General features: G+C 51.2%; 1 protein-coding gene across 4 annotated transcripts in view; it reads left to right on the forward strand.

Moving 5' to 3' along the window:
- Positions 1-331: 331 nt before the first annotated feature.
- The window catches only part of Znf469 (zinc finger protein 469), a 233,920-nt gene continuing 219,466 nt past the window's right edge, over positions 332-14,785 (forward strand). For 2 of the 4 annotated variants that reach the window (XM_031341654.1, XM_031341662.1), the window contains exons 1-2: positions 332-484; positions 2,910-3,001. The gene's annotated coding sequence lies outside the window, so the exon portion shown is untranslated. Of the gene's footprint in view, positions 485-2,909; positions 3,002-4,765; positions 5,454-14,785 lie in introns of those variants that run through there. The other 2 variants (XM_031341656.1, XM_031341660.1) reach the window with 1 other exon arrangement.

Consider the following 14,785-nt stretch of genomic DNA (forward strand, 5'->3'; position numbering starts at 1 on the left):
TAGGCTCAATAGAGACCCGTGGGCCCACTGATGCTCACTGCATTGAACTGTCCAATCCCCTCATCTATCTATCTGGGCAGGTCATACTGAGGCTGGCGTTGGCCTCTCTGGATGAATTGGGGAGTAAAGCTTTTCTCCCTGCATCTGTGGGCAGGTGGAGCTTTAGCTCATCACTGGCAAAGGAAACACTGGGCTGACCTGCTCTGGTGCCTGCCAGCCCCTCATCCACCAGCAGCCTCTCCTTTCCCTTTACTGATCAGCATCTGGTGGGACACATGAAGGCTGTGGATGTGACATGCACCTTTTCAAGCCTCTGCCGTGCCTGTGTGTGTGGGAGCCATACCATCACGTCATTTTGCAGACCTCCTTCCAGACTCCGTCAAGCCTGCCCATCTTCATACTCTGCAGCACTGGTGGTTGTCAAGGCTGCGAGTCAGAGCCTGAATGCAGTGGAGGGAACCGGAAGTGGGCGTGACCCACACGTGTGAGTAGTCTTACCTGGGTATGTCCATGGTTATGCAGCAGGGAGTGTCCACCTGTGCTGACTTCTCTATCCCCAGTTGTCACATTTCAGCTGTTGGATGTGCAGGATCCTTACCAGGGGCCAGAGTCCTGGCTCTGGAGGTAGCCCCTTTTAGTCTATGTTCTATGAGGAAGAGTGTTGCCTGCTGAAGCCCCAGGAAGGACCAGACCCAGATGGAATCCTTCCACTTCTTCTGTTGGGTTGCCTTCTGATCTTTGCCAAATTGTTTAGGATAAGAAGATAGAAATCCTCAAGATTAAAGTCTTGATTCAGTTATCATTGTGGCCCACAATGTTAGGGGTTCTCTGTTAATCAGCTTTTAGACAGTGGTAAGCACAGTGGCTGGAAGTCTCAGGCTGAAGTAGGGTTTCGGGAGGAGGCTGTTTGGGCAAAACATCTGAGAGAGCCTGGGGCCTCTGAGGGTAGCCGGCACATCCTGATTTTTAGGGTCACAGTTTTCTGCACCTCTCCCCCCTGTGCCTTTTCTAAGAGGTCAGCAATGCTCCCTGCTGGTGGGGTCTGCTGTGGGTTGAGGAAGGGGTAATATGGGCTTTGTTCCAGAGAGAGGCAGATGAGCCAGTTGGCAGTCTGCCCTCCCTCTGCAGCAATAGGGACACACTGCTGTCCTTACCTAAATGGCCAATCAGAGCAAAGCTCAGCCCACATGGGCCCCTGTTCCACAACGTCTGTCTGGAGATGAGGAAGGCATACCTCTAGGACGTGTTTGTGAGGACAGGGCCAGAGAGGATAAATTAAATGGCAAAGACCTTCTCTGAAGACCAGGATGGAATGAGAGGCTGTGGTGGCCATGTCTGTAATCCTAGCATTTGGAAAATAGCAGAGGATCAGAAGTTAGTCTGAGTTGCATAGGCCTAACGAAAGGGAATTCAGGAGGAGTGGTCCAAGAGCATCGCCATGTTTCCTCCCCTTCCAGGACACCATGGTGTGAGTGGCGCTGCTTCACTCTGATGGACTGAAGCCGTGACATAAAAGCCGTCCCTTCCTGTGATAGTTAATGTTGATGGTCAACTGGACAGGATGTAGAGTCATGTGGAGCCTGAGGTCACACCTGGGATTCTCTAGATTAGATCAGCCAAGGCTGGAAGAACTGCCTGTTGTGAACAGTGTCATTCCTTGGACCAAGTGAAAGAGAGAGGGACCAAGGGCCAGCATTTGTTTTCCTGTTTCCTAACGTTGAATGTAGTAAGACCACTCCTACCCTCCATGGGCCCTATCTTGAACTGTGAGCCACAATAATGTTTGATCATAGCAATGAGAAAAGAAACCCATACAGACCCTTACATTTTTTAGCGAGGTGTTTGTCACAGTGAGAAAAAGTTGAGGGTGGGTCTGACACTGGGCCTTCACCTATGTGGTTTCATCTGGAAATGGTCTGTGTAGACATGACCAAGATACCAGGAGGTCACATGGATTGGGCAGCCCTAAGTCCTGTGATTGGGGCATGTCTAAGGGGAGTGGGGTGCTGGAGACAGCACTGGAGAGAAACCACCTCAAGAAAGAAGCAAGATTAGAGTGACCCAGTCATAAGCCAAGGGACATTGGTTCCCCAGAAACCGGAAGGAGGCTCTGTGTAAGCTGTGGACAGAGCTGTCTTGACACTTGGACTTAGGAATTCCAGCCTGCAGAACTGGAGGAGAAGGAGTTGGTTCTCTTGGATCCATAGGATCCCTAGGCATGGCCACAGCAGAGTATATGAATGGGGGCTTCTCTCTGTGTGCCAGGGTTCCAGGAGGCCCAACCTATTGTTCCTTTTGGCTCCTAGTTTTGCTCTCTTCAAAAATCTCTGATGACTTAGAGGTAGAAGGGCAGGGCCCCTGCCTCTGTGCTTCCCTCCTCCCCAGGAAGGGGCACAGGTCCTGCTGCCACCCTCTCTGGGAGGCAGCCACATGATATTGAAGAGTAGCTAGCTGGTCACTTCTGGGAATGGCAGTGCGGGCACTGAGGGAGATAGTATTGTGGCCACTGAAGGTGGACAACAGTGTGGACCTTGCAGGAAACAGCCAGTGGTATCACTGAGAAATATGGCAAGTCCCACTTTCATGTGGCAGCCTGTGCCAGCTGGGCCCACCATCCCCCCTGGACAGGAATCCAGTGTCTGTATGGAGCACGTGCACCTTAGCAGGGCCCCTGTGGGCAGCATGGAGCCCACCTGTGTTTGTTCTGCTGCTTCTCACAGCCTGTGCTGGGTGAATAAGAATGGCCTCCATAGGCTCAGAGATTGGAATGTGTGGTTCCCAGTTGGTGGACTGTTTAATTAAGGATCAAGAGGTGTGGCCTTGTTGGGGGAAGTGTGTCACTGGAGCTTTGAGGTCCTAAAAGCTCATGCTAGGTGCAATTTCTTTTTTTTTGTCTCCTTGTGGATCAGATGTGTGCTCTCAGTTACTTCTCCAGCACCATGCCTGTCTCCTTCTTGCCAAGTTCTCCTTCATGATGGCCATGGACTCACCAACTGAAACTGTAAGCAAGCCCCCATTACACTTTCTTTTATAAGTTGACTTGATTATGGTGTCTCTTCCCAGCAATACAAGAGTAATCAAGATGCCCTTTTGGGCTCACCTTTAGGTCATGCCACATGAGGTCACTGGCTATCCAGGTCTTCTCATCCCCGGTCTGGCTGTTTCCGTGTGCTTTTCTGCACAAACTTTGGTTGCCCATCCGATGAGAGGGAGGTTCCCATAACATCCTGCAATGCCTCAGCCTCTCGAGGATAAGGACACGAACCTTTGGGTCCCATAGTGAACCTCTCAGCCTGAGGATCCATGTTGTGAGTGTCAGAACAACCCAGCCTCTGGAAGGCTGTTTTCTTGCCCGATCCTGCCTTTACATTGTGCACAGAGGGTATGGGTTCACCTGCCATCCATTCCTTAGGGCTGGGGATAGCATGGGCCAGAGGATTCCCATAGGAGCCAACGATTTGAAAGTATTGGTTGACTGAGAGCATTTGGAAATGTGTGAGGGAGCAGGCCAGCTTGAGCTGGAGCCGTGGGGGTTGCAGCACATGGCTGAGGGGGCACTTCAGGAGGCCAGAGCTCTGCAAAGCACCAAAACCTGGAAGCATTCTGGTGGTGTCAGCTATGCCAACAGCACATAATCACATGTTGGTGTGGCTCATGAGTAAAGGGACAGAGCACTGGCCCATGACACACAGGTAGCCCTGACAACCTGTTGCGGACAGACAGAAGCTAGCTGGCCACTGCATCTGTGGCCTGTTAGTTATACAGGCCATCCCACATGGATGGAGGACAGATTGTCTGCTGCCAGGGTTGGAGGAGCTTAGAGGATATGGAATCCTGGAGGGGACAAAAATACTTTGGATGGGCTAAATGCCAGGGGTTATACCTTTAACAAGTCCATTTTATGCTAAATTTCACCTAAAGCATGAGGAGAGAGATGTCAGAGGACCTAGCAGTGCATGTGCGTCAATGGAGGAAATCTTGTGTGTGTGCTTTTGCCTTGGCTGTTCCAGCCCTTAGTGGGGGCTGATGTCAAACAGTTGGTGCCTGAAGCAGGAGATTCAAGTGAGTGGGTTACGCGCCACAGTGTGTGCTCTGCTGCTTCCCAGACCCTCCCCGCCCCATCCCATATCTTTTCTTTTGCCTGGGTGGTGGTGGGTTTTTGTCTGTGAGCACAGTCACTTCCTTACAAGCTTCCGGAATGCAGAGTGCTTCTGCGTTAAGGAAATGTGGGTTCTCAGCTACAGCTCTGGCAAGCCTTCCCCAGTCTGCGTCTGTACCTGTGAGCGTGGACTTCTCAGAGCCGACTCATCCTGGATGCTTAGGTCTGCTGTGCTCCAGGCTGAAGCCCTCCGGAGAGCTACAGGCAGGTGGAGGGGCTTGGAATAAAGCCCCAGCAGAAGATAAGGCTCAAGACAGAAACATGGAGACAAGGAAGGAATTTCAGAGGAATAACTGCTGTAAGAAGCCTGAAGAAGCAACGGGGACAGCCAGGGCCGGCATTTCCCTTCCCGATTGTAAAGCTGTAATTGCTCACAGAAGAGAACTTGAAAGGCAGTAGAAGATATGAATGGCTCTGCCCTGGGATGTGGCTGAGGGTCAGTAGCCTGAGTGCCGCTTGCTCCATTCTTACCCCAGCCCTAACCTGGGGCAGAAGTCTGATATATGTGACCCAGGTAAATTATAGCTGCTGACTCAGTTTCCCTAGTAGTTCATGAGCACCAGCAAGGCTGTAAGCAGGCAGAATGGGCCACTCAGCTCAGAGGGAATCTGCTGTGGCCTCTGTCCCACAACCAGTAGTCAACCGCCAGTAGTTTCATCTCCTTTGACACAGGTGGATGCGGCTTCTATATTGCAGCCTCTGGAAGTATAAGGGCAGGCTGAGGCCCTCGTGAAGAAGTGAGGGATAGGCTGGGGTCCCCCACTGCTTTATTGAGCTTGAGATGGGTTGTTAACATTACTTCTCCCAGGAATACCCCCCTGCAGCTCAGGGATCTCCTGCAGACACAAGTGCAGCACCCCCTGCCTCTGAGGACCTCTCACCTCTGCCAGCAGGTACGTACCCCCTTGCTTCCCTGGAAAGGAGAGCCAGCCGTTGTGAAGCCACCCACTCTTGAGCCGCGCCTCCCTGAATCTTAGCCACGTGTTCGAGTTCCTGAGGATCGAGCAAGAAGGAAAGCCAGACGGATGCTTAGCCTATGAGGGCAGCAGACTTTGAGTGCTAACGCAGAAGACAGCTCAGTCCAAACCCCTTCCCCCAGGCACAGCAGGGTTAAGTGTCTGTGTTAAGGGAATCCCAGGCCGCCTGGAACTTGAGACTTCCCAGCTGAGAGCCAGCTCAAGTGAGTGAGATGCGGACCCAGACGTGCTGCAGCGGGCACAGGGATCCTGAATGCAGGCCCTGAAGATAGCTGCCACCAGAGCCCCACAGTAGCTGTGCCACATCTCTGACTCTGGTAAGTGGACCCAGGCACCGGCTTCAGGGGTGGCAGGGATGTGGGCTGTGGTTTGTTAGGAGTTCGGATCTGGTGCGGGCAGGGCAGTCTGTGTTTCTTATTATTAATACATTCAGACTTGCAAGCCAGTCATGTGAGCTCGAAATCTGGAAACATCTTCAAGGCAAAACAAAGTGTTTTGTTTTCCTGCGGAAGATTCCAGTTGCTGGATCAAAGTCTAGGGATTGAGAAGAGAGATTAGCTCCATAGGTGGAGAGATCTGGGCACACCTTGGCTCTGCCATTGCAAGGACGTCCGTGATGTGATGGCTATTTTGAGTCTTTTGTGATGCTTTCCAGGTGTCGGGATCATCTGTCAGTCCTGTGTGTTGATGCCACAAACTGACTTAGCTAGACATTATATTCCGTGTGCCTGCTGTCACTGGTTCTTTGGCTTTGTTGTTGTTTTTGACAAAGTAAGGGGCAGGAGTGCTGGGTCCTCCCAACTCGCTAACCAGCCAGCCAGACCAGACAGTTTACAACCACACAAGAGCTACTTTAGGTATATGCTTCTGTTAACTACCCATTTTTATGATATTTCTATGACCTGGTCTCTTCACGGCCCTTTGCCTTGGATGGGACTCAAAGCAGGCCCCCGCTGGTAGTTAGTTGATGTGTCTGTTTCCCATTAAGGATTTGGGCCATGAGCGAAAGTGACAATCTCGGTTTCTAAGGATAAACTTCCTGGAACTTTCTCGGAAGGCTCCTCCATGGCACAACTGGAGTCAGAGCCCCCAAGTGGAGTCTGCCTTGGTGCTTCTCAGTGGGGTGATAGCGGCAGTAAGGGATGGGACCCTAGCTGGTTTCCGAAGCTTCATAGATCGAGGAAAGTGGATGAGGCTCACCGCCCTTGGCATCAGCCTTATGTTCTCCTCAAGTTCCCCTCAAGTGTGGTTACTCTTTGTTTAGAAACCTGGGGTGAATGCGTGTGAGTGGTGCCCATGTGCTCATGATTCCTCAGCATCAACAAGAGGGCACAGGTGGTCTTTAAAAAATCACAGGCCCAAACCAGCAGTTCCTACCCCAGTGTGGTTGCATTGAGAGTGCTGGGCTCTCTGGATGCCCTCGGCCTCCGTGCTCAGTGTGTCGGATGCTGAACTAGGTATAGAGTATCCTTGTGTCACCCCTGGTGTCCAGGTGCTGTGTGGCTCCCCCTAGACCTGCTGCTCCACAATACTGATAAGGACAAACATTCCCTTAGATAGGTGTGGGAGTTGCAGGCTCTGAACCTAGTTTGTTCCCTGTCTCCCACTGCTACTCTCTGTCCCTTCAGCTTTGGGTCTGTGGGGTTTTCTGTGCACATGTAGCTTTTCATGACTCTTGTGTTTTGGGGAAGTGGCCCTAATTTGAAGAATTCCAAGATTGTCCCAAGGCAGGAACTGCTCTTCTCCATACTCCAGCCCCAGCAGGGTTACTCTGAGTGCCTCACCCTGCTCCTGCCTCCGGTCCCATGACTCCTCTGCTTGGGATGGATAGCTATCAGTTTGTAGTGCTATTCTCACTGTAGCACAGCAGCCCTCCCACTTATAGGAGCAGCAGGCAGTCTGCCTAGGACCTGCACAGTAGATGCCTTCCTCTGGGCCTTGAGCTCTGCACTGGCCAAGCTGATGTACCAGCTTGGAGACCCCACAATAGGGTCTGTCACTGCCCTCTTCACCCTCAAAGCCCTCACTGATCTGGAGCAGCTGTATGTGTGTGTGTGTGTGTGTGTGTGTGTGTGTGTGTGTGTGTGTGTGCGCGCGCGCGCACACACACATGCACACTTTCCTGAGCATTTTCTTGCTGGTGGTTCTGGGGCACCGAGTGGCTCATCTATCTAGTCCCAGCTGATGGGAACAGCTGGGTTTGGCTCAGGTGGCATGGATGCAAATCAGCCACAAGGCTCTGGGCTGCAATGCCTTTGACAGTGCCAGGGCTGCTCTTTGAGTGGTGCCTTCCCGTCTTCCCAGAGCCCCAAACAACTGAGTAAGGCAAACAGTTGTAACCTTGGTTTATGGTCAGAGAAATTTGGACCTTAGAGAGGTGTGGATACTGGCCAGAGCCACCTGGCCAGGAAGCTGTTGAGCCATGCCTGCAGCCCAGGCCTGTCCCACTGTGAAGCATCTGCCTTCCAGATGGGATTCCCACAAAGATTTACTGATACAATCCATGTAGTGTACAGTTCTCCCTATTGAAGTGTATAGCTCTCTGGGTTCCCGTGTCTGCAGAGATGGGGACTCTATAACACTTTCATTTTAAAATGTTTTCCTCGATGCAAACAGAACCCCACCTTCATTAACAATCAGCCCGTATCTCCACACTGGCCATCCCTTTCCTAGCTTTTATTTGTGTCTGTCCAGACACATCTCCTGAGGGGGTCACATGGCATTCTGCCTGCATGTCTGTGTCTTCTTATGGTGTCAAACTCTGAAGTTCATCCATATAGCCTCCCTCACCACAGATGAGGTCTGAGCATTCTGCTCTAAGCCTGCTAGACTTGAGGATTACCCTTAGGGGCTGCCAGCTTGCAGTGGCATCCACTGATGAGGACGGCACCCACCTGGAAGCTCTCATCTCAGTATGCCTCAGGCCTGAGCTGGTGATGTGGTCAGTGTGTGGCCTCTGGCTGGTTTTTCCCCCCTGGAGAAGAGCCACTTGGTCATTAAAAGGGATTTGACCCTTGAAAGTATAATAGGTCTTTGTCACCTATGCATTTTCTTTCTAGTGACAGGGTCTCTTGTAGCTCATCTTAGACAAACCCACAATGTAGTTGAGTATATAGCTTCAGACTTTTGTGGTCTCCCTGTTTCTGCCTCCTGAGTACTAGGATTGCAGGAGAAACCCAGGGCTTCTTGAATGGTATGTGAGCATTCTACTAACTGAGCCCCAGTCCCAGCCTGGGAGCATTTAAAAATAGTGCTGGAGGCAAGCATCTCGGGCAAGGATGGCAAAAGAGTAGAGTAGGCAGGCAAAGAGTGCTGGGGGCACTGAGTGTGCAGCCTGAGGCCCTGCCTGTGCCTCAGTGACTGGGCATTAATGCCTGTCATGGGATGGGGAGAAGGCCACAGCTAGTGTGCAAACACAACCAGCAAGAAAGGTGGACAGACACGGTAGTGGACACCTTTAATCCCAGCACACACATGGCAGAGATCTCTGAGTTTGAAGCCAGGCTGGTCCTTATATCAAGTTTCAGGCCAGCTAGGACTACATGGTGAGACCCTGTCTTTTGTTTGTTATTTTTTTGAGACAGGGTTTCTCTGTAGCCCTGGCTGTTCTGGAACTCACTCTGTAGACCAGGCTGGCCTCAAACTCAGAAATCTGCCTGCATCTGCCTCCCAAGTGCTGGGATTAAAGGCGTGCGCCACCACTGCCCTGCTTTTCACTGCCTGGCTTTTTTTTTTTTTTTAAAGATATTTTCTTTATTTACATTTCAAATTTTATTCCCTTTCTTCATTTCCCCTCAGAAAACTCTCCATCCCATTCCCACTCCCCCTGCTCACTAACCCAACCACTCTTGCTTCCCTGTCCTGGCATTCCCCTACACTTGGGGCATCGAGTCTTCACAAGACCAAGGGCCTCTCCTCCCATTGATGACTGACTAGGCCATCCTCTGCTACATATGCAGCTGGAGCCATGAGTCCCACCATGTGTACTCTTTGGTTGGTGGTTTAGTTCCTGGGAGCTCTGGAGGTACTGGTTGGTTTGTATTGTTCCTCCTATGGGGCTGCAAACTCCTTCAACTCCTTGGGTCCTTTCTCTGGCTCCTCCATTAGGGACCCTGTGCTCAGTCCAATGGATGGCTGTGAGCATCCGCCTCTGTATTTGTCAGGCATTGGCAGAGCTTCAGGAGACAGCTATATCAGGCAAGCACTTGTTAGCATCCAAAATAGTGTCTCAGTTTGGTGATTGAATATGGGATGGATCTCCAGGTGGGACAGTTACTGGATGGCCTTTCCTTCAGTCTCTGCTCTATACTTTGTCTCTATCTCCTCCCATGGGTATTTTGACCCCCCTTCTAAGAAGGACAGAAGTATCCACATTGTGGTCTTCCTTCTTCTTGAGCTTCATGTGGTCTGTGAATTGTATCTTGGATATTCTGAACTTCTGAGACCCTGTCTTAATAAAAGGAAAAGACATTGGATTCCAGAAGTCATGGCTGGGCCACCCCCGAGGCCAGTGCTCACACCAACTTGTGAGTATGGGCAGAAAGATTCTTGGAGCAGCCACTCCACCAGGGCCCTGAGGCTTCCTGGAATTTTTAGGTCACAGTCTTGGCAAGGGTCCTGCTACCAGGGAGCTGAAAGACCATCCTCCCTCAGGTCTGCTACCCCCTAGTAATCGAGGATCTAAAACCACTGCCCTGCCAGCAGCATCTGACAGCCTTGGCAGGTATAGTGTGTTTTCTTCTTGCTGGCTAGGTTCTGTGGAGGGAGACAGAATGGATGGGTGCCAGTGTCCAGCAGGCTCACCTCCCCTGGGCCCCTCCTCTGAAGCAGGATAGCAGAGGACCTGTGTTTTCCCTTCCTATTTGACCCACCTCCATATTTTATTGTGCTTAGCAGAGAGGGGATCCCTGGGAAAGGGTTCTCAGAGGAACCCCACAGCTGTAATTGGCCATCTAGTGGGGAAGAATCTGTGTGCTTTCGAGGGAGTAGAGTCTGGCTGACATTGCCTGTGTTCTAGAACTTTCAGTGCTGTTTGTTTGTCTTCTGTCTTTGTTTGCAGTCTCCTAATCCATTTCTTTTGGAAGGCCAGGTTTTTCATTCAGCAGGAACAAATATCTGATAGATCAAAAGAAGAACAGCAAGAAGCCAAGCAGAGCCCGGAGAGATTGTTCCATGGTTAAGAGACTGTACTGCTCCTCTGTATGACCAGTGTTTGCATCCTAGACCCATATCAGGTGGTTCACACCTGCCTGTAACCCCAGCACCAGAGGACCAGTGTTGTCTCTGGCACTGTACTGTGGGAATGAACTCACACATGCACATGCCTTCTTGCAAAAACCTACATACATAATTAAAAATAAACCTTAAAAAAAAAAGGCAATCCAAGAAGCACATGACCACAAAAGGGTTTTAAAAGACTTGTCAGTCTCTTTCCATGGAAGGTAACAGAAGTCTCTTCTAACAGGGTTGCCCCTGAAGGTTATCTGCCTTCACCTCCACCTCTGGCCTCAGTAGTATTCCCTTCCCTGTGAAGTCAAAGTTGGACTGGCCTGTACCTGATGCTTTTATTCCAAGAGGCAGCTACCACGGTGTGGCCTGGGTGGGGCACTGGGGTGTGTGGATGCTTGGCAAGTCTTTTTCTTGGCCTGGCTGTGTCACCACAGATGCCCCTGTTGACCCCGAGAGGCATCTGGCCAGAGCCACTGTGTTTATAGAGGAGCCCCATTAACTGTTTGGGGGAATATGGTCAGAATCGTAGCCCAGTGAGGAACACTAGTTCTATGGCCCTAGAACCCCTAGATTTCAGAGCAGTACTGCTCTACTTGGTACCACAGTGAACGAGCAGGGATAGTAGCCAAGAATCAGGATCAACTGGCATAGCTTGGCTTCAGTGTCACCTCCACAAGGCATGATGAGGCCTGTTCTGTCCACTTTCCAGGGCGGTTCTGTGACCTCCTTGTTGTAAGAGATAAAGATGGTAGACTACACATGGACCCCCACGATGCCCTGCGACATCGTCTCTTTCTGTAGCAAATGGTTTTATAGGTAGGGTTCAAGCTGGGATAGTGAGCCTTCTGGAGCGTCCAGACCACCCAGCATAACAGTACAGGTCCTTACCAAAGGGCACGTGAGGCAAAGGTACAGACCATGCAGCAATAGGGTGGCATTGATGTGATATGGCCGCAGGTCAGGGGATGCCAGCGCTACCCGGAAGAGGCAGAACAGAGCCTCCTGGACTCTGAAGGATCCGATATTTACCACGACGTGTTTCATATCTCTGAGGCCCGTGTGGAGTCTCAATAAGTTTTTGATGCTTTGAGTAGCTGGAACAACTTTGGAATTCCAGCGACTGGGCTGAGGTTGAAGAAACATCTAAGAGCTACCCAAGGGCCAGGAAGACCACTGCGAACTCCAAGGGACCTTTGGAGTTCTGTGTCCTTTGTCTCTTCAGAAGAAATGGGGCTGTTTCCTCAGCCTAAGGCTGTTTCCGTCACCTCCACTTAGAGATGTGTGGGATGAGGCTTCCCTGTGCTCACTGGCCAGCATGGTGGCTCAGGCAGCTTTGGCTCCCATGTCCTCTCCATCTGCCTTTTTGGCACACTGGGTGTCACAGGAAGCTGAGGAGACCAGCCCCATGTACATTGGCGAGAGGAGCATGTTACCTCTTGTGCCACGCCAAGGTCTGTGGCTCTAACTAGGAAAAGAGAAAACCCAGAATAGACCACAGGGAGACACCACTGGGCCTGGATGTGGGGACTGGATGGGTCCTCTGATTCTTTCTTAAGATGGAGAAATCATGAAGCCTGAAGCCTGGGCACCTGTGGGCAATGAGCTTGAGTCGGAGGGGGCCTGGCTGTGGGGTGCAGGTACAGCTGTGGCTGGCCAACTGCATGGCTGTAAGGATACCAGTAGGTAGCTTGTCTTGGCAGGCATTTTAGTTTCTGTCACTGTGACAAAATACCCAAGAAAAATCAACATAAAAGAGGAAAGATTCTCTTTGGCTCATGCTTCAGAGGCCCCACCCATGGCTGGGGCACCATTGCTTCTAGGTCTGTAGAAAGGTTGAAGCATGAGGGAAGTGTGTGGCCCTGAGATTGCTTACCTTAAGGTTGCCAGGAAATGGAGAAAGAGGACAGAGACAGACTGTCCAGGGATAAGGTATCCGCTTCACTCAGCCACTTCTTCCACATAGGCTTTTACTACTTTCCTAATAGAGCTTCCCAATAGGAGATCTCAGTGGACTGACTGCTGATGAAGCAGACATTCTCATTATCCAACGACTGCTCAGTATTGCCACCAGCACCAGCTGGGGACTTTAACGCATGAGCCTCTTGCAGGGAGCACTCCATACCCAAACCAGACAGGAGGAGGGGTATCTCTCAGTTCAGGTCTTTGGGGCTCCAGGCATTTTAGGAAGGGACTGAAACATCCTGAGGTTGTCCCCTCTCTGGGCTGGAGGTGGCTCTGTGTACCCAAGGTCTCTGTTATTTTTTGGTGCAAGGTCTTGAGACTCTGAGTGAGAGTATGCTGGGCTGCTCTGTGGTTTGGATGGGTGGGTCTGTGTCTTGGGCTTCCTCTTTTCAACTTTGAAATAGGGCAGCATCTGTACATACATGTCCTACAAAGTCTTTCCAAAGACCAAAACCCTTACCAGAACCCATGAACAGAAGACCTCAGCTTCTCCACTTTGCAGGTAGATGGGTAGATGGGTTGTTTGGGTTTGGCCCATTCCTGCAGGTGTGCAGTGAAGCCTGGGGCCCTTGGTCTGGTAAACCTTGTTTCCCATAGTGACTGTGTCTACAGAAGCAGCCCAAGATGCAGGGTCAGGGACAACCCCAGCCAACATATGAAGGCTCTCATGCTGGGATTTGGCACTCTCCTGTTCCATAGTCAACAGTGCTTGACTCTCCGGGTGGGCTGGGCACCCCTGGGACTGGCTGTTGATGGATCGCTGCACAGTTCTGGAGTGGATTTCACATAGGTCTGCCAGACATGACCCGGGGAAGAGGACAGAGCGTCTGTGTTCTGTGTGGTCATGGCTGTTCTCCAAGCACAGAAGACATAGACAAAGGGGCAGAGGACCACAGCAGCCAGCTTCTCAGTGCTGAGATCTTGGGGACCACGTTTCTGGTCCAGAGATGATTCTTTCCTAAGCTCTGTAGGGCTCTCAACCTGTGTGTGGAACTGCTTATACTTGGAGGTGGGTTTAGTGAGACCCACTGTCTCATCACAATCCTGGCCTGAGCTCACTGGTACGAGGCATGCTGAGCATAGACCCACTGAGGAGGGAGGTGGGTTGAAGACTCAACAGCTGTGGACGTCTGCTTGTCTTTTGAGGAACACTTGGGCTATGGTGGTTTATAATGGTTGACAACTTGACAGCCTGTAGAATCACCTGAGAGACAAACCCCTGGAAATACCACTGAGGGAGTTCCTAGGTTGTGTTACTTGAGATGGGAAAACCCACTGTAATTGTGATACTACTTCATGTATAGGAGTCTCAGACTGAAACAAAAGGAGAAGTGAGCTTAGCCCCAGCCTTCACCTCTCTCAGCCTCCTGACTGTGGCTGCCCTGTGACCAGCTAACTGCCTTCTGTTCCTGTCACCATGCCTTCTCCACGATGATGGGATCGTACTCCCAAACTGTGAGCCAAATTAAACCCTTCTGTAAGCAGCGTCTCACCTGGTACATTTTCATAGCAGCAGGAAGAGTGACTAGTATGGGAACAATCTTGTAGTTTTTATGTAAGGATGGGTCTGTCCTTTGGGACAAGTGCCTCATGTGTGTACATCCTGGGCTTGGTGCCAGCTGTGCATGTGGTTTTAGGAGACACAATAGCACTGTCCTGTGACAACTGCCCCATTCTGTATCCCTTGCACTGGAGAGGACAGCTCTTCTGAGTCCCTGCCCATATTGATGGTCACCTCATGTCAGCTACTCTAGTGGCTGACAGTGACGTGCACTCCCCACAGCCCTAACATCTCTCGTGTTCCACTCATCACCAACCTCTGTCCTCCTCTGGGAAGTGCTCTCTGCACCCTCTGCCCATTTTCCAGTTGACTTATCCATTGTGCTTGCTCTGCAGCTGTGAGACTTCTCAGTATGCTGTAGATTAGGAGCTCCTTAGAAGGGGGTGCTGCAAATGTCCCCTCCCTGTGTGCCCTCTTGTCATCCTTCCAACTTGTCAACAGTGAGCAAGTTTCATTCACCAATGAAGCCCAGTTCACCAATTTCCCTATGAATCATGGTTTTGGTCTTGCCAATGACTTTTCATGTGACCCCAGCTCTGAATCTTTTCTCCTGATCCCCAGGTTCTAAAATTCCCTTTAGGTCCTGGCCTCTCCTGCATTGGTTGATACCTGTCTGTGCCAGGAGCTGGATGGAGGACTGCTTTCTGCTTTGTCTTCCTGTTCCACTCCAGTGGCTGGATCTGGCCGTGGACCATGAGCTGGGGACCTTTCCCCAGAAGCCTGTGGGCTGCCGAATGCTCCATCACTGGGCCTTCCTTTCTGTTCTGTCTGTTCCCATGCCGTGTCTGTGGGCAGCAGACTGGTGATGCTGGTGAGTCTTTAAAATTGTACACTTTTCAGCCGGGCGGTGGTGGCGCATGCCTTTAATCCCAGCACTTGGGAGGCAGAGACAGGCGG

This window comes from Mastomys coucha, unplaced genomic scaffold (genome assembly GCF_008632895.1).
Source record: "Mastomys coucha isolate ucsf_1 unplaced genomic scaffold, UCSF_Mcou_1 pScaffold22, whole genome shotgun sequence".
In the NCBI taxonomy this organism is placed as follows: Eukaryota; Metazoa; Chordata; class Mammalia; order Rodentia; family Muridae; genus Mastomys; species Mastomys coucha.